The following is a 20,554-nucleotide window of genomic DNA, read 5'->3' on the forward strand; positions in this document are numbered from 1 at the left end:
CTAAGACTCCTCCTGGCTTCTGACCCTGGCTCTGGTGACCATTCTTCCTGGCTTCTGACCCCGGCTCTGGCAACCATTCTTCTTGGCTTCTGACCCCGGCTCTGGCGACCATTCTTGCTGGCTTCTGACCCCGGCTTTGGCTACGATTCCCGCTGGTTCTCGACTTGATTATCCTGGAAGACGACCTCGGCAGGAGAACTTCTGTCCTACCAAGTCATCCGCTGTTGCTGTCGGACTTGCATAGACTCTTGCCTTGTTTCTGTGTAAATAAACCTACCTTTAATTGCACCTCCTTGTGTGTCTGGCTCCTCGCTCCCTGACACTAAATGAATGCCATGAATCCTGACGGTGCAGGTACGCCCTCGCTCCCTATGTTGGTTGCCAGACTTGATCAGCAGGATCTCTTGTTGGATCAGTTCACTCAGGCATTGCAGACGCTGCTTGCACGCACAGCGCACCTTGCTCCTGGTGCAATTAGGCCGGTTGTCACTTCTGTGGTCGCCCCCGCTGCTGCTCCGGTTGTTGCGCCTACCTCTGCATCTGCTGCTGCACCTGCGGTGCCCAGAGGTATGACTGGTGCAGCCTCCCTTCCACAGCGCTTTGGGGGTGAGCCGAGTCAGGGTCGGGGTTTCCTTAACCAAGTGGGCATATATTTTGAGTTGATACCCCACGCTTTTCCTACTGAGAGGTCAAAGGTGGGCTTCCTAATCTCGCTGCTCTCGGACAAGGCCTTGGCCTGGGCAAATCCCTTATGGGAGAACGATAACCCTGTGATTCACGAGTTTGCCGATTTTGTTGCCTCCTTCTGTATTATTACATTACATTACATCGAGTTTATATAGCGCCAAAGGGTTTGCTCAGCGCTGTACAATAGAGGGGGGGACAATACATGAAACATTACAGCAACTACAAACAGCACACGAGGGGTTATAGGGCCCTACTCTTTCGAGCTTACAATCTAGGAGGGAGGGGGTAGTGGTACAGGAGGAAGTGGCTGTGGGGGATGGAGTGGTAGGAGGAATGAAGGAGAGCAGCAGTTAGGTGAGGGTGGGGTAGGCTTCCCTGAAGAGGTGGGTTTTCAGGGAGCGCCTGAAGGTGAGGAGGGAAGGTGACAGTCTGATGGATTGGGGTAGTGAGTTCCAGAGGATGGGGGAGGACCTGGAGAAGTCTTGCAGATGTGCGTGTGAGGAGGAGACCAGGGAGCAAGATAGAAGGAGGTCCTGTGAAGAGCGAAGGGTACGGGTAGGGTGGTACTTGGGAATCAGGTTGGTTATGTAGTTAGGGGCAGTGTTGTGAATGGCTTTGTAGGTCAGAGTGAGTAGTTTGAATTTGATGCGTTGGGCGATAGGGAGCCAGTGGAGGGATAGGCAGAGGGGGGTGGCAGAGGTGGAGCGGTTGGTGAGGTGGATGAGTCTAGCCGCTGAGTTCAGGATGGTCTGAAGCGGGGAGAGCCTGCACTGGGGTAGACCGGTGAGGAGGGAGTTGCAGTAGTCAAGGCGTGAGATAATCAGGGAGTGTACGAGTAGTTTAGTGGTGTCTGGGGTAAGGAAGGTGCGTATTTTGGCGATATTGCGGAGGTGGAGCCTGCATGTGTTTGTAAGTGATTTGACATGAGGTTGGAAGGAGAGGTTAGAGTCCAGAATGACTCCAAGGACTTTGGCTTGCGGGGTGGGATTGATGGTGGTGATGTTAGTAGTGATGGATAGGATGGGGGGGGCACGGGCAGGGGGGAAGATGAGAAGCTCAGTTTTGGAGAGGTTAAGCTTGAGGAAATGGAGCGACATCCAGTCAGAGATGTCGTTTAGGAGGTGAGTGATGCGGGCGGAGAAAGTGGAGGTGAGGTGGGGGGTGGAGAGGTAAATTTGAGTGTCATCAGCGTAGAGGTGGTAGTTGAAGCCGTGGGAGTGTATGAGTTTGCCAAGGGAGGAGGTGTAGATGGAGAAGAGAAGGGGTCCAAGGACAGAGCCCTGGGGGACCCCAACAGAAAGGGGGAGGGAAGGGGAGGTGGCACCATTGTAGGAAACGCTGAAGGAGCGTCGGGATAGGTAAGAGGAGAACCAGGAGAGAGCGGTGTCTCTGATGCCAAGGGAGAGTAGTTTATTAAGGAGGAGGGGGTGGTCAACTGTGTCGAAGGCCGCGGAGAGGTCCAGGAGGAGGAGGACAGAGTAGTCACCTTTGTTTTGGCGGTTAGTAGGTCGTTGGTGATTTTGAGGAGGACGGTTTCGGTGGCGTGTAGGGGACGGAAGCCGGACTGTAGTGGATCAAGGAGGGTATTCGATGTGCCTGCTCGCTCCGCCTCTGCTGCCAAGCTGCTCATGTCCATGCATCAGGGTTCACGGACCGCTGCCGAGTACGCCATAGAATTTCGTACCCTGGCGGCAGAGGTGGGTTGGAACAATGAGGCTCTGGTGGCTGCTTTCTCTCATGGTCTCTCAGATGTGTTGAAGGACGAGATTGCAGCCAAAGAACTGCCTGTGGAGCTCGAAGCACTCATTTCCTTCCTAATCCTGATTGACACAAGGCTCAGGGAGAGGCCTTCACTTAAGGAGCATCTGCGGAGGCCTCCTAACCGAATGGCGCCTACGTTTTCTGTCCCACCAATTCCTCCCTCTCCTCCCACGCCTCCTGAGGATGGCTTGTCTGGCGGTGAGCCCATGCAGCTGGGGTTTGCTCGCCTTTCCAAGGGGGAGCGGGCCTCTCGGCATCGGGAGGGTCGCTGCCTGTACTGTGGTCTCGGTGGGCATTTTCGGCAGTCCTGTCCGGTCCGTCCGGGAAACGCTCGCACCTGAGATCCTGTCGGGGGCAGATCATGGGTGGAGTTTCCTCATCCCTGGTGTCCCGCAAAGATAAACTGCTAATCACCGTTGTCCTCTCTCGGAAGGCTCGGTGACGGCCCAGGCGTTGGTAGACTCTGGTGCTGGCAGGTTGTTTATGGACAGTTAGTTTGCTGCTTAGTACTCCATTCCTCTGCAGGCTCGAGTTACTCCATTGGTTCTCGAGGCGATAGATGGCAGGCCCCTGCAACCGCCGCAGGTTACCCACGAGACCCTGCCGGTTGAAGTAGCTATTTGGGCTGTTCACAGGGAGTTGGCCAGGTCATTTATTCTTCGCACTACTCCATGGTTTTGGGATATCCCTGGCTTCAGAAGCACAATCCGACCTTTAATTGGCGGTCGGCTGAGATTCTCTCGTGGTCTCCACAGTGTGGGGCCGGTTGCATCTGTGGACCTGTTAAGGTGTTGTGTGCCTCCTCGGACTCTGTGTTGCCCACTGACTATGGGGAGTACCTGGATGTGTTTGACAAGGTGCGCGCCGGTGCTCTGCCTCCTCATCGTCCATACGATTGTGCCATAGCCTTGCAACCCGGTGCCACTCCTCCTTGTGGCAGGGTGTATCCTCTTTCGGTTACGGAGAATCAGGCCATGGAGGAGTACGTTGTGGATGCGCTTTCCCGGGGGCACATTCGCAAGTCTACTTTCCCAGCAGGAGCTGGCTTTTTCTTTGTGAAAAAGAAGGGCGATGAATTGAGGCCTTGCATTGATTATAGGGGTCTCAATCGAATCACGATTAAGAATGCTTACCCAATTACCCAGTGTAGCAATATTCTTGGGATGTCTGGTGCGAATCGCTCTCTTAAGGTCATGCCACAGCATTTCAATCGGGTTGAGGTCAGGACTCTGACTGGGCCACTCCAGAAGGCGTGTTCTGTGCTGTTGCACCCATCACCAGCACTTACAAGTTGTGCATGCTGTTTTTGAATTCCATATGGTCAAAAGTGTTGTGCTTGTGGACATTTATCACTATTTACTATCAGTGTGTGTTGCAAGCACTATATTATTTGCACGCATATTATAATCACTTATACAGTGATATATATTTCACCATAAGGAATCACTGAGTGCTATAATCACAGAATATTTTTATTTATTTGTATAAATATTTTAATTGGTTCACAATAAGGTTAAGCACTTTTGGATATATGTTTCAATCTTAGCAGCGCTACACCATACACACATCAATTCATCTCTCCGTTCCGACATCGCCTCATATGTAGAGGCATGTTCTGTCTGTGCTCAGAATAAATCTCCTCGGCATCTTCCATTTGGCCTTCTGCAACCCATTCCCAATGGGGTGCGTCCCTGGTCACACCTGGGCATGGATTTCATTTTGGACCTCCCTGCGTCTCACGGCCATACGGTCATTCTTATGGTCATTGATCGTTTCTCCAAGATGTGCCAATGTGTTCCGTTCAAGAAATTGCCGACTGCGCAAGAACTGGCTACGGTTTTCGCCAGGGAGATCTTTCGCTTGCATGGGTTGCCTAAGGTAATTGTCTCGGACTGTGGGAGCCAGTTTGTGTCCAGGTTCTGGCGCGCCTTCTTCTCCCAGTTGGGTATCAAGCTCTCCTTCTCTTCGGCCTACCACCCGCAGTCCAATGGGGCTGCGGAGTGTTCCCACCAGGCCCTGGAACAATTCCTTTGCTGCTATATCTCAGACCATCAAGACAATTGAGTCGATCTCCTGCCATGGGCAGAGTTTGCGAGGAACTCGGCTGTCAACTCCTCCTCCGGGATGTCTCCCTTCATGGCCAACTATGCGTTCCAACCCACTGTATTGCCTAAGTTGTTCTCTCCACAGGACATTCCGGCTGTGGAGTACCATCTTGCTGCCCTGCGTTCTTCATGGGGGCAGATCCAGAGGTCCTTGAAGGACTCAGCACAGCACCTGAAGCTCCTGGCTGATCGTAGACGGTTGCCCGTTCCTTCATACCAGGTTGGAGACCGGGTGTGGTTGTCCACTCGTAACCTCAATCTTTGGGTGCCCGCACTGAAACTGGCTCCCCGTTATGTTGGTCCTTTCCGCATCCTCCGCAGGGTGAACCCGGTTGCCTATGCCCTTGCTCTTCCTCCTGGGATGCGTATCTCCAATGTCTTCCACGTATCCCTGTTGAAGCCTCTGGTCTGCAATCGCTTTACTGCCTCACTGCCTCGGCCCCGTCCTATCCGGGTTGATAGTCATGAAGAGTATGAGGTGAGCCGTATCCTGGACTCTCGGTTGGTCCGCGGTCGGGTGCAGTTCCTGGTTCCATTGGCGTGGTTATGGTCCCGAGGAGAGTTCCTGGGTTCCTTCCACGGATGTTCATGCTCCTGCCCTCCTCTGCGCTTTTCACGCCCGCTTTCCCCAGAAGCCTTATGTTGAGCCGCGGAGGGGGAGGGGCCCTTGAGGAGGAGGTACTATCAAGGTCCTACCTTTCCTCAGGGCTTGTGCTGCTCCATGTGCTGGCTCCATCTTAGGTCTGCAAAGTATTGTGGAATCCTTTATGCTTTCAGCCCTCTGCGGCTCCTCCCAGGAGGTGGCGGCTTATCACATTTAAGTCTGCTGTTTGCAGCTGTCCATTGCATTCATGTCCTGTCTGTTGCACAGCAGCAAGCTCCTGTTCAGTTAACTCTTTGCTCTCCTGAATACCGACTCGGCTTTGGCTAAGACTCCTCCAGGCTTCTGACCCCGGTTCTGGTGACCATTCTTCCAGGCTTCTGACCCCGGTTCTGGCGACCATTCTTCCTGGCTTCTGACCCCGGCTCTGGCGACCATTCTTCCTGGCTTCTGACCCCGGCTCTGGCGACCATTCTTCCTGGCTTCTTACCTCAGCTTTGAATACGATTCCCGCTGGTTCTCGACTTGATTATCCTGGAAGACGACCTCGGCAGAAGAACTTCTGTCCTACCAAGTCATCTGCTGTTGCTGTCGGACTTGCATAGACTCTTGCCTTGTTTCTGTGTAAATAAACCTACCTTTAATTGCACCTCCTTGTGTGTCTGGCTCCTCGCTCCCTGACAAACGTTTAAAGTTCCTGATATGGCGGTGTCCATTGTCTTCTGATAGCAATGGTGGGACCCATAAACAGTAGTGAATACTGATAATCTAATGATATTATACACATAGGCTGTGATACTGCTCAAAGCAAAGTTCTTCTGATACTGAGGTGTAAAAGTATCTGCATGAAGTGTCTCTAGCAAGATGACAGAAAGAGGTTGGGCATCCACCTGCTCACCAATCCCATGGATAGCATGGTCTCCTAGGATTGAGAGTTTTTGCACAGGCTCTTGGCTGTTTGCAGGGATGTGCAGAGTTTCCACCTGACAGCCTGTCAGTGCAGCAAGCAAAGATGTATGTGTGAAGACCAGATAGTGACAGTATTTATGTAGAGAAGCTGATGTGATCCTGGTGTGGTGATCTGCTTCACCACTGTGCTGAACTGATGTGCAGAGTCTCACAGCTGTAAGCCAACAATCTGTCTATGGAGGAGAACGGCAGTCCCTCTGTGTTCAGCTCTGAATTCCATGCCAAGAGAGAAAGCCAGTTCCTTGCTGTAGAATATATATATTATATATATATCTGCTCTCCCAGCATCTTTCTGGTTCACCAGCACTCAGAAATACAGTATGTATTGACTGTAGGACTACAGGTCCCAATATCATCTGCTGTCTGTCAGAAGGAATGAATCCATTCTGCTAACAGGAAGTGATGTAGCAGTCCCCATACTGGGCACTGGGGGGAAAAGGATTAATCATAGCCTCATCTGTAAATGTCCCTGAAAGGCATAATGATACAGCCAGCACCTGGCTACACAAAGATGTGGCTACCCATCTTAAAAGCAGAAGAAGGCATTGTCAATGTGGGTTCTGTGATCTCTTTGAGAGGTAATTTTAGCGCTTACCCTTAAAGGAGTCACTTGATTTGTTGGGTCCTCTGGGGGTGTTGGTATTCTTGTGCCCATAACTCTGCAAACTGCTCTGTACTCTCTGGCACACCTGGCACACCTGGCTGGGCTGAGGGTATAGATGCAGACACCCATGCCTATAAATACCCCCAATAACAGCTATATATATGTACCAGAACATTACACAGACCTGTTTAAGTATCAGCAAAGCATATTGTAACTGCTGTAAGTAATAAGAGGTAATACAAGGATATATCATCAAAGAAAGGTTACACAGAATTGTTTCACCACCAAACATTATAGCACAGCAGTTAACAATCAGACATCAACAAATAGTAATATCATAATTAACAGATAATTAGCAGGCCACAAATTATGAACACCTAATAATCCACCTCTTTGCTTGACTTACACCATATAGCCTAACTAAGGTGGAGGACCTATAGGTGGTTACCACGGCAGCAGTCAGTAGTAGGTAGTGAACATGTATAAAACATTCTGCTGGCCATCTAATTGTGGCCCAAGACCTTGCATTGGTGCACCCTGGTTAGTGTCTGTTTAAGGGATGGTTCATACAAAGGTAAAATGTTTTTAGCCAGCAAGTCTTTCCCTCTTTTAGGCTGCAGTATATGGTTGGCCAGAGGCTGCTCATCCAAGGCTTTCCATCCAAGCACCAGGCAAAAAGGGCTTCTCTCATTTTTTCTAGTGGTATCCTCAGCATGTGGCTATTTAGTGCACAGCAGACTTCCCCACATTCCCCACATGTTGCGCTCCAACACTCCAGGATAGCGTCCACTCTGCTTCCCCTACTCTCAGATTTAGATGTCCTGCTCATTGCCTTTACTGCATTCTGGCGGGTTAAAGTCGGTATTTCTGTCTCTACAAAAAGAGAGCCTTTTTTCCTCTTTCAGCCTGGGAAGACTACTACTGTTGCTCCCTTTAATGTATCTGCCTTGGGAATTGTAGTTTTCCAGCCAACCAGTGGTAATACACTTCCCACAGTCCCCCACGATTTTCCCTAGAGTTGTAATACATATCCTCCAGGGGCTCGCTAATGGATGAAGGGAGGATTAACACTGGCTGTACAGTTCCACAGTAAGAGTCTCTGTAATGGCTGTGCTTAGTTGACACAGTGCCTTGTAAATAACTCACTAACACTTGCTAGGAGACAAAAAGTTTTAAAGTGTTACTAAACCCACGACAGTAAAACTAGTCTGTATATGGAGTAAAGCATGCTTGTTACAATTAGGTCCATATATATTTGGACACAGGCAAATTTTCATACTTTTGGCTCTGTATGCCACCAGAATAAATTAAAACAAAACAATCCAAACTAATTTGAAGTGCAGACTTTCAGCTTTAATTCAATGGGTTGAACATAAATATCAAGCACAAATTTTTGGAATTTTTGTACACATTCCCTCTATATTCAGGGGCTCATATGTAATTGGACAAATGAATATAATCATAAATAAAATGTTCATTTTTAATATTTTGTTTAGAGTCCTTTACTGGCAATGACTGCCTGAAGACTGGAACCCATGAACATTACCAAAGACTGGGTTTTCTCCTTTCTGATGCTTTGCCAGGCTCTAACTGCAGCTGTCTTCAGTTGTTCTTTGTTTGTGGGTCTTTCTGCCTTTAGTTTTGCCTTCAGCAAGTGAAATGCATGCTCAATTGGGTTGAGATCAGGTGATGGCCATTGCAGAATATTCCACTTCTTTCCCTTCAAAAGCTCCTGGGTGTCTTTTGCAGTGTGTTTTGGATCATTGTCCATCTGTACTTTGAAGCGCTGTCCAATCAACTTTGCTGCATTTGGCTGAATCTGCACTGACAGTATATTTCTAAACACTGCAGAATTAATCCGCCTGCTTCTGTCTTCTGTCACATCATCAATAAATACCAATGACCCAGTGCAACTGGAAGCCATGCATGCCCATTCCATCACACTGCCTCCACCATATTTTACAGATGAAGTTGTGTGCTTTGGATCATGAGCTATTCCAAGCCTTCTCCACACTTTTTTCTTCCCATCATTCTGGTACAGATTAATCTTAGTTTCATCCATCCAAAGAATGCTTTTCCAGGACTGGTCCGGGTTTTTTAGATGTTTTTTGGCAAAGTCTAATCTGGCTTTTCTATTCTTCAGGCTTATGAATGGTTTGCATGTTGTGGTGAATCATCTCTATTTGCTCTCGTGAAGTCTTCCCTTGATTGTAGACTTTGACAATGATGCACCCACCTCCTGGAGAGTGTCCTTCACTTGTCTGGATGTTGTGAATTAATTTTTCTTTACCATAGAGAGGATCCTGAGATCATCCACCATTGTTGTCTGCCATGGATGTCCATACCTTTTTATGTTGGTGAGTTCACCAGTGCGTTCTTCTTTCCTCAGAATGTACCAGACTGTTGATTTGGCCAATCCTAATGTTGCTGCTATCTCTCTAATGGATTTGTTTGTTTTTTTAAGCCTTACAATGGCCTGTTTCACTTTCACGGACAGGTCTTTTGAACGCATGATGTAGGTTCACAGCAGTAGATTCCAAATGCAAACACTATACTTAGAATCAACTCCAGACCTTTTACCTGCTTGATTGATGAAGAAATAATGAAGGAGCAGCCCACACCTGGCCATGAAACAGCTTTTGATTTAATTTTCCAATTATGTTTGGTCCCTTAAAAAAGGGGGGATGGCTACTCTTAAGAGCTGTAATTCCGAAACCCTTCCTCCAATTTGGATGTATATACCCTCAAATTAAACCTGAGAATGTGCACTTTCAGCCCATATCCATTATATAACTATAGCTTGAATATGGTTTGGTAAATACCTGAAAAAAACTAAAATTGTGCCTGTGTCCAAATATATATGGACCTAACGGTATACTCACTGTGGAACCTAAGGGGTAAATCCTCTGCATTGTGTAAAAATGCTGTTTGATCTTGACTTCTCTGATCCTCCCCTTCTTCCATCGTCCCCCTGATCGTCCCCCTCTTATCTGATGATAAGACATATCGTGTGGAGTCACTCTGTACATGCTCAGTTTGGTGTGCATTACTAGAGAGTTTTTTTTTCTTGGGAGAGTGCATGTAATCAGCACAGGGCCAATCATCATTGTTTAGACCACGGGTGTCAAACTGGCGGCCTTCCAGCTGTTGCCAAACTACAAGTCCCATGAGGCATTGCAAAATTGATAGTTACAAGCCTGACTCCAAAAGGCAGAGGCATAATGGGACTTGTAGTTTTGCAACAGCTGGAGGGCCTTAAGCTTTAATATGTGCTCTGCTGGACACTGATAGAAATCACAAGACTGCACAAACTGCTAATGGGAAAAGGTATTTTTCAGTTTATATTTACTAAAATAATTGCACTTCCATGTTCTGTGTACTGTAGGAGACCAGAGAAAGTGAATACAGGGTCCTGGGTTTAGTAACACTTTAAGTCAGTCAGTTGGTATTTTTCAGGCTATCACAACTGCAGATAAAATCAAATATGCAAAATCAAATCATTTTATGATACTAAAACACATAAAATAAATTATATTTGTTTTATGAATGTGAAAAGTAGGAGTGGTGGGTTTACTGTTTTACCCTCATGGTTTAAGGGGGAAAAAAAGAAACACAGAACAACAAGGCTAGCCAGACACACCTAGATTTCTCTATTTTAGCCTGTAGGCTGAACAAGAGAATTTTAATAGTTTTACAGGTCTCTTCCACACCCATACCCTCTGTCTGGAAAGTAGAAGAAGAAGCAGAACACTTATAAGCTAATCATAATGTCACTTGCTAGTCACTCTATAGTCCTATCAGAATTCTCATTGCATGTTAGCACAAATAATTGGATACTTGTGGAGCTTCTTCGTCCACCAGTCTGAGCTCTGTTTTACAGGGACTGCTAGAGGCTTATGCCAAGTTGAATTCAGGTTCTTACTCCACTCTGCCTAGAGTTCAACTTTAAAGCATTATAAAACCCCAAAACAAAAAGGTATTATATTTCAGCTTACCAATTCTTAGATGTGGTAGATGATTTAGATTTCTTTTCAGGCTCTTTTTCACCTTTTGATCCTATTAAGCAAAAATGCTGCTATCCAAATGTATCTCTATTGTTTTACTAACCAATACCCTAAGAAATGTGTGACCAATGTGATAAACATGTTTGGGGTGCCATTGAATGAACAGAAGTATTGTGCATTACACAAACACAGTGGTGTGATTAAGCCATAGTGAGCTGCTGCTTCATGCCCAACAGAAGTGTTTACCATCCTGAACTTCTTTTGTAAGCAACTATTATCCTGCTGTGTTTTTTTACCAGCATTTATTCACTGAAATGCTTTGAAAACTGCATGCAAAATATGTACTGCAGTTTTTTGTATTTTTCAGGAGTTACGATAGGTCTTCCAAGTAGCAGTCTGTTTTTTAAATGCCTATACTACGTGGTATAAGAGATTCAATTATCACATTGTAAAAAGACTTAGGGTGCACTTGGTGTAAGTGTAACATCTTTCAGATATAATAGCATTTGTGGTGGGTCATTATATTGGAGTGGTCAAGCCATAATGCCAGTACTTACAGTATTTTTAGCAACAAAGTGAGAGAAATATATTTGTGAGAGGCACATTAAAAAGTCGAGATCAAAAAGAAAATCTGTTTTCTGAATGTGCTGCCTATGTACAGCACCCTTTTTTGGCAGATTAATAAAATTTCACACTTTTGTCTAAGTCCCAAATCCATACCTGCCAACTTTGTAATTTGTGGCATAAAAGACATGTGGTTATGCCAAAAATGGGCATGGCTAAATTGCACAAAATTTTATTATTATACAGGATTTATATAGCGCCAACAGTTTGCTCAGAGCTTTACAATATAAAGGGAGACAATTTGACAACAAACAGTTCAATGCAAGAGGGTTAGGAGGGCCCTGCTCCTTGGAGCTTACAATCTAAGAGGGAGGGGCTAGTGGTAAAAAGGTAATAACTGTGGGGGATGAACTGATAGGAGGAATAGAAGATTCCATTATTAGCTGAAGGCGGGATAGGCTTCCCTGAAGAGATAGGTTTTCAGAGATAACCTAAAAGTGGGCAGAGTAGGCAATAGTAGGATAGATTGGGGTAGAGAGTTGGGGTGAGGAGGTTCTGGAGAAGTCCTGGAGACAAGCATGAGAGGAGGAGACAAGGGAGCTAGACAGCAGTAGGTCGAGGGAGGAGCGGAGAGGACGGTTTGGGTGATATTTGGAGACAAGATTGGTGATGTAATTTGGAGCAGAGTTATATGTGTTATTGTTAATGTTTTGAATTTTATTCATTGGGCAATGGGAAGCCAGTGGAGGGATTGTCTGAGAGGGATGGCAGATATGGAATGGTCAGTAAGGTGGATGACTCTGGTAGCAGCATTCATGATAGACTGAAGAGGGGATAGCCTGCGATTAGGTAGGCTGATGAGGAGGGAGTTGCTATAATCAAGGGAAGAGATAACAAGGGAGTGAATAAGTTGCTTAGTGGTTTCAGAGGTTAAGAACGGGTGTATCTTGGAGATGTTGCGGAGGTGAAATCTACAAGATTTGGACAGTGATTGGATTTGGGGCTGAAAGGACAGATTGGAGTCTAGGATTATACCTAGTACCCTGGCATGAGGGGAGAGACTGATGGTTGTATTATTGATCTTGATGGAGAAGTCAGGGGAGGGGTCACGGGCTGGAAGGAATAGTATGAGCTCCGTTTTGGAAAGATTTAGTTTGAGGAAGTGGAGTAACATCCATGTTGATATGTCACTTAGTAGGTTAGTAATGCGAGAGGAGACTGAAGGGGCGAGGTGAGGAGTAGAAAGATAGATTTGTGTGTCATCAGCATAGAGATGGTACTTAAAGCCATGGGACTTTATCAGGTGACCAAGGGAGAAGGTGTAGATGGAGATGAGAACGGGTCCAAGGACATAACCTTGAGGGACCCCTACAGAAAGAGGAAGTGGAAAAGAGGAGACAGAGTTATAGGTAACGCTAAAGGAGAGCTGCGATAGGTAGGAGGAGAAACAGGAGAGGGCAGAGTCTCGGAGGCCAAGAGAGTGGAGTTTTCTGAGGAGGAGGGGATGGTCAACAGTATCAAAAGCCACAGAGAGGTCAAGTAGTAAGAGTATGGAGTAGTAGCCATTGGCTTTAGCAGTTAGTAAATCATTAGTGAGTTTTAGTAAGGTAGTTTCAGTGGAGTGTAGTGAGCGAAGGCCAGACTGTAAAGGGTCAAGAAGGTTGTTGTCAGTGAGGTAGCAGCTCAGGCAATTGTAGACTAAGTGTTCTAAGAGTTTAGAGGTAAACGGGAGCAGGGAGATGGGTCTTAAGTTGTGCAGGTTGGTGGGGTCCAGCGAGGACTTTTTAAGTATGGGAGTGATATGCGCATGCTTTAGAGGGGTGGGGAAGACGCCATTAGAGAGGGAGAGATTGAAGATGTGTGTGAGGGAGCATAGGACAGAAGAAGTGGGTGACCATAGTAGTTGAGAGGGGACAGGATCCAGGGGGCACGTGGTGAGACAGGCTTCTGAGAAAACTTTAGTGACCTCTTCAGTAGTAGCAAGGTCAAAAGAGGAAAGTGTTGAGGTTGGTTTAGTATAAGGTATGCTAAGTGGGATAGATGTCTGTGTAGTGGAGATGCCCCCACAAATTGCATCAATCTTGTTTTTGAAATGATTTGCAATCTCGTAAGCAGTGAGTGAGTTACTGGGTGGAGGTGGAGAAATTAGAGAGTTAAAAGTAGAGAAGAGACGATGGGGACTGGATGACAAGGTATTAATAGGTTTGACAAAGTAGGCTTGTTTGGCAGCATGGAGGGAGGAATTGTGTGTTAAGAAAGCAGAATGAGTGAATTCTTGCTGAGATTTGGTTTTACGCCACAATCATTCCAGTACATGACTATGTTGCTTAAGATTTCTGGTGTTGTCAGTGTGCCATGGTTGTAGTGGTCAGGGCCTGATACTTCGTGTAGTTAGAGGAGCAAGTGAGTCTAGTATGGATGAAAACGAACTGTTGTGAACAGCAGTGGCCAATCTTAGCCTACATATTGTATACACTGTACACAGTCTGCAGTCATAATTGCTGTGTTATCAGTGAGAGTCTCATTTTATAAACCTGTGGTCAGTGAGATGAGGGGGGAAGAGGGAGTGGAAACCTTGTGGTGACTGGTCCCTGGGAATTTAAAAAAACAAAGCCATGGCATCAGTAGGTGTAAAATATGCCCAATGTTGGTGGTCAGGAGCTTGATATAGTTGGAAGAAAAAAATGCATTGTTGCTCATTGTGTGGTGAAGGGCAACAATAATGCTCAGAGGAGTGGGTGCATTATTGTTCAGGAGAAGGAGAGTACAATTGTGCTGAGCATGTAGTGCAGGGGACTGGAAGGAACAATAAGGTTTAACAAGGGAAACAATAGTGTCCTGAGGGAGGAGGAATGGTACCCAGCAGGGGTGGGGAGACAACAGTGCTGAGAGGCAGAAGAACAATAGTAGCCAGCAGAGAGTGTGGGTGGAACAAAAGTGCCCATCGGGGGAGGGGAGAACAATAGTGCCAAGTGGAACAAAGAAAGGGGGGGAAATTGAGATATCAGTGGCACTAGAAAAAACTTGGGGCTTTCTCTGTGTGTCTACTGGTGGTCCAACTGAGCTCTAACCAAAAGTCATCCCAGTGTGTACTTGAATAACCATGTGCCAATATATTAATTCAGGCATGCCTTGCAGTAGTGAGATTCTGGGTTTAATTCCTATGAAAGTATTTTCATGTAGTGTGGATGCACTTGCATTTGCAAACGCTTCCTCCAGGTGCTCCAGTGTGGTGGTGCATAAAGCAAATTCTGATCAAATCATCCCTAGCATGTGCTTGTATGACAATAGTCCATATGCCACTACATGTATTTCATATTGTAAAAGGCTTCATAATGTATTGATGCTACAAAGACACAAAAAAATATTATTAGACAATGCTAATTAAAGGTCAGTTGTCAAAAGGAAAATATGTAGACTGTCATTATTGACCTCTACTTCTAGACATGCCAGGTGCCTGGCTGCCATGGTAATGCTTTGGCTCCAATACTTTCTGAGTCACTAACCTGAGCTAAGTATAGTAATTCTGGCTTTAATCTGCTGAATGCATGTCCCAAGTATGTGCTTTAAAGATACAGTACAGTACCTATACAACCAAGAATGAGTATATTTAAAAGCAGGTTAGTAATAGGAGCTCACATACTTATTTGATGTGTATTAGAAAAATAAGCCCACCCTACATTTTTATACATTCTTTAACAGAAATTATGTTATTGGCAACGTTCACTTATTTTTTTCAAGGGTTACAATTTTATAGACTGACGTCATTTTTATTCTTTTCATAATAACTTTGATTTTGCAAAAATGGTGTTTATTTTGTATACCATAGACCATTGCTGGGTTTTCAATAAGTTAGCCCAACATTGCCTTTTCATTTACCTGTCTTACTTAAACCCTTCTTGTGTTTGTGTGTTGTGAACAGGACTGAATAGCAGTAGATCAAACTACACAGGCTATTTAAAACATCGCATTAAATCACGCTACAGAAAAGCAAAACAAAATGAATTAAGAAGGAGTAGCTCTAACCCTAGAGGAGCTGCTAGATTGTTTGGATCCTCCTACTCTGCTCCAGTGATGACCAGCGTGACACTGGCACACATGGAACTGTTAAGACTGGTACACACAATAATCTTTTTTTGTTCAATCCAGTGGGCTGAATGAAAAAAAAAACAAGCAGTGTTAGTGTAGCGATCCCTCCTGCTGTGCCTTTGTGCCCTGACAGGGGGACTGCCCCCCCCCCACCAGAACACAATAATCAGCACTCATAGCCATTGGCTGTGAGCACTGCTCGGATGCTGCTTTTCCAGCATGTCCCTTTGACAAAAGCCGGTCCCTAGAATTGCTTCTGTCGGAAGGTCAGCTATACACATGGTCTGAATGTTGACTGGTTCCTGCCGAACCGCCCAGTATTCGGACCGTGTATACCCAGCTTTAGAATAGGCTTAATTAAACAGGAAAAGTCCTGTAAGAAAAATTGGGTTAGGCAACTGTAACAAAGGTAGTGCACACAATAAGGACACAAGTAATCTCAAAACCCAGTACCATATACAGAACAATGGAAAACTAGAAGTCTCAATCTCTGTCAAAGTCGATGACCAGTGAAATGGGTATAGTCCTGCCGGCCTTAGGACCCAATAATGTTTCTTGAAGCACTCTCTCCCATTTGGAATTGTGATCCCAGGGTAAATGAAACAAATTAGTCCTAATTAGACTTAACTATTCGCAGACAACAAAAGTGGTAGCCACAGTAAAAAAAAACAATAGGCCTCTCACTACTCCTGATGATTTGAATTCTTGGACAAAATCCAGTCCAGGACAACTACTTCCCTACTTAAGATGATTGTGGATAGAAACAGAATCACAGCTTCTGAGCAGAGTCAGGTGAAAGGTAGCCTGTCAGTCCTCATGCCCAATGCTATATAGCCTGTACCTCTGTAGAGATCTGTGGAACTCTCTGTCTCACACAACAGTGACACTGAAACAGCCAAATACTGGAAAACCAGGATACTAGAAAAGCAGCTTGATTCTCTGCCAAGCACAGCAGCCACGTGTTCTCTTAGAGCTAGTCCACTCTGCACTAGGCTCAATGGCATTCCTGCCCACGGCAGTCCCTAGAATGTATACAAGCTCCTGGGCTGACACTGCACTCAAAGGGACACAGCAACACCCGCTCATCATATGAGTCACAGCTCAACTCTTCTCCACTTGGACACAGCAAGCTGCAGTTGGAAATGCAATGTTTTGCCAGTCGGCTTAAAAAAGCCATTGGCAGTCAGTGCTACCTCTCTCCCCTTCACTAAAATTCTTTGGTCCCCTAAGGAAGGAAAACATTGTCATACACAAATTTAGCTGAACATAAAGGTTACAGTCAACCAAATAAGAATTTCACAAATTAACTGTTTCTAATTGGGGAAAGCAGGCTGACTTCATAGATACGTCTTACACATGATATAGGCAGCAGAGCTCCTCTCCATGGTGTGTTGGCCAGAGGTCAGGGGGTGCCACTCACTGATCAATCAACTAAAGACCCTTTAGTGATGATAACCTCTTAAGAATTGTCACTCTTCAGTCATCTGTTGATTCTACAATAGAATGAACAGTAAGCCCTCTGCCCTCTCGGCTTTGACATCTTTCTGACAGAATGTTTCACTGCAACTTCTGAAAGCAATGAAGATGATGTTTCTCCTAGACCCTCAGTCTTCATCTTTCCCCAGGTATGCAAGGCACCTCTTCTGGCTGTAGCATTTCCTCTTTTGCAACTTTCTTCTTCTGAACCAGACACTGGAACGCTGGCCGCAGCATGGAGTGCACATTCTCTGGTGAAGATTCACATCTGGAGGTGAAAGGAGCTAGAAGTTGTCTCACCAGATCTGTGTTGGCCTCATAATCAAGGAACTTCTTGAGGACCCAGATACCTAAGAACACACAGTGGTCAATGTGCCCAAGAACCTGACTGGTGATTGAAGGATCAAATGAAAGCTTCACATATCTGTTTATATATATATATATATATATATATATTACTGTATATCATTTATTGCTACTTTACAACACAGTCTTTAATTGTTTCACGACTGCACATGACACTGCTATTTAATTATTATGGACTATTTGGCAATTAAAAGTGGAAAACATGGTGAGATAATGTAGCTAATTGCTAGTTTGTAAAGAGTACTGAAATACCGTAACTATACAAACTTTAAGTAATTTATTAATTCCTTGTGTCCTGCAACACAGCACATGCACTTCTGGCACCGAAGAGGATATAAAATAAGTCTATCAACATTTGATTTCAAGAGGATTATGACGCCACAGAGCATCTGTTAAAGAAACCAGTCTTTCTCCCACATGTGCAAGAATAATTGATCTTCATCCTACAAGCTATAAATAGCCTGTACATGAGTTGCTGTTGTGTGTTTTTTTTTTTACCCAGTAGATAAACCACACTCTTTCCGCATTATTTTACACAGATTTAACAATACACTGCCATGAATAATACATGGGGACAGCAACTATGTGCAAACTTGTTGCTGTATGGTAGCAAACAATGCTGCCCCAGTTTTTTACAGAAATGTTATGGAAATTATGCATTTCTGATGATTATTACAAAAAAATCTCAGTAGGAAGAAAATCAATACCAACCTTATAGTAGCAACTCTAGGTCTGCTGATGGGATGTGATAGGTTCATTAGGACCTATTCAAAGTATGTGATCTTAGGAATGAGGACCATGATGGTGATTGTCCACATTAAGATTGTGTATAACGTTTTCCCATTAGCCACTAGCAACAGTAAATTATGAGAGACAAACCTGTTTACAGTACTATTTTTCAACAACATAAGTTCAATAAACATTAGAATATTGTAATATGGTTGTTCCTTCCATAAAATGCTAGGGTGTTAGTATTTGGTGCTCTTTACATTTTGCATTTTAATATCCAATGTAACAATGTTCATTCCCTACTGGGGACAATAACATGTGTCTCATGAACACCAAGTTCATGCCGTTCATAAGCTTTACTCCAGATATGTTGCTCCTGGCCACTGACACTGTTCCCAGTACTCTCCTCCTGACACTCCTAGCCACTGACACTGTTCCTAGTATGCTTCTTCTGGCGCTCCTGGCTGCTTGCACTGTTCTAGATATGCTCTATCACAGCAATGGGCAAACTACGGCCCGCGGGCCGTATACGGCCCGGCGGACCTTTTAATCCGGCCCGCGGAGCTAGGCTCCCCTCAGTCCGCCCTGAAGACTGGTGTAGCATGAAAATCTGCCTCCTATGAGGATCTGTCCCCCTCGACGTATCTGCGCATGTGCCGGAGATCGCCGATCGGCTGCTAATGCCTGAAACTGGCACATGCGCAGATACGTCGAGGGGGACAGATCCTCTTAGGAGACAGATTTTCATGCTACACCGGAACGGCGCGGGAAGATGGCGAGAGGAACGCGCGGAGCAAAGGTAAGTGAATTGACACAATATGGGGAATGAATTACTATGGGGGACTTGGGGACTTAATATGGGGGATGAATTACTATATGGGGGATGAATTACTATGGGGGATGAATTACTATGGGGGATGAATTACTATATGGGGGATGAATTACTATATGGGGGATGAATTACTATGGGGGATTAATTAATATGGGGGATGAATTACTAAATGGGGGATGAATTACTATGGGGGATGAATTACTATATGGGGGATGAATTACTATATGGGGGATGAATTACTATGGGGGATGAATTACTATGGGGGATGAATTACTATATGGGGGATGAATTACTATGGGGGATGAATTACTATATGGGGGATGAATTACTATATGGGGGATGAATTACTATGGGGGATGAATTACTATGGGGGATGAATTACTATATGGGGGATGAATTACTATATGGGGGATGAATTACTATATGGGGATGAATTACTATGGGGGATGAATTACTATATGGGGGATGAATTACTATATGGGGGATGAATTACTATATGGGGGATGAATTACTATGGGGATGAATTACTATGGGGGATGAATTACTATATGGGGGATGAATTACTATATGGGGGATGAATTACTATGGGGGATTAATTACTATGGGGGATGAATTACTATATGGGGGATTAATTACTATGCTTACTATGGGGGAATATTACTATACTTACTATGGATGACACATACACATCATTCATCTACTCTTGGTCCGGCCCCCGGGTCCAATATATGAACCCATTGCGGCCCTCAAGTCAAAAAGTTTGCCCACCCCTGCTCTATCAGTTGCTCTGTCTCTCTTGGTATTCTCCATCTGTTGCTCTCCTGGCTGGTGACACAGTTCCTGGTGTGCTCCTTCTGATGTTCCTGGTCACTGCCAATGTTCCTGGTACTCTCCACCTGTCACTCCTGACCACTAGCGCCCTTCTTTGTAGGCTCCATCTTGCACTCCTGGAGCTATTCCTAGTGAGCTCCATTTGCTGAACATTGCTCCTCCAAGCCCTGATGCTGGGCACAACTACTCCTGGCACACTCCTTTTGCCGAGCACTGTTCCTCAGAGCACTTGCAACCAAGCACATCTTTCTTCCAGGGGCGGACTGACAACTCATGAGGCCCCCGGGCAATAGGGGATCATGGGGCCCCTGTATCCTCACCCACAGCCAAAAAAAGCCTATGAAAAAGCCAATTAAAGGTACCAGGGGCATCTCATGGGGCCCCCTACTGACCCCGGGCCCTCAGGCGGTGCCCGAGTGGCCAAGTGGTCAGTCCTCCCCTACTTTCTTCAGTTCTCCCACCTCTGTTTCCTCACTAGTCACCTGCCAGTGACAAGTCTTCCAGTATCTGGGGTAACAACCTGGGCTGGGATGCATCTGAGTCCAAACCCTTGTGATGGAGTTCCTGGTGAATATTACCTGACCCTTAGACTCTGCTGCTCAGCAAACCCAGTCAAAGCCAGGGTAGGGTCCAATTCCCTCCATTCACTTGGTGAACAGAAATTACCTTCTTCATATATGGAAATTAAAATCCAAACCTTTAAATTCTATAAATAATAACCTTAGCTCTCAACTGTCCCTCATTTGAAATCAAATACCTCTGTCCCTCTTCCCACCCCAACTGTACCTTTTTTGGGAGGCTGATGTATAGAATTCTATAAAAATACAATATTATTGTTATTATTATATGTACTTTATTTTTATTTTGAAAAAACAAGATAAATGAAAAGTAGTGGCAAAAAAGCACTTGTGGGTTTAACCAATCATAATTTGCTTA

The 20,554-nt window shown here is 45.3% G+C and overlaps 1 protein-coding gene across 1 annotated transcript in view; it reads right to left on the reverse strand.

Annotated features, from left to right (window-relative positions):
• The window catches only part of KCNJ4 (potassium inwardly rectifying channel subfamily J member 4), a 339,135-nt gene that overhangs the window by 251,876 nt on the left and 66,705 nt on the right, over positions 1-20,554 (reverse strand). The window lies entirely within an intron of this gene.

Source organism: Staurois parvus, unplaced genomic scaffold, assembly GCF_062004578.1.
Source record: "Staurois parvus isolate SC_StPar_1 unplaced genomic scaffold, SC_StPar_1.0 ptg000149l, whole genome shotgun sequence".
Taxonomy (NCBI): Eukaryota; Metazoa; Chordata; class Amphibia; order Anura; family Ranidae; genus Staurois; species Staurois parvus.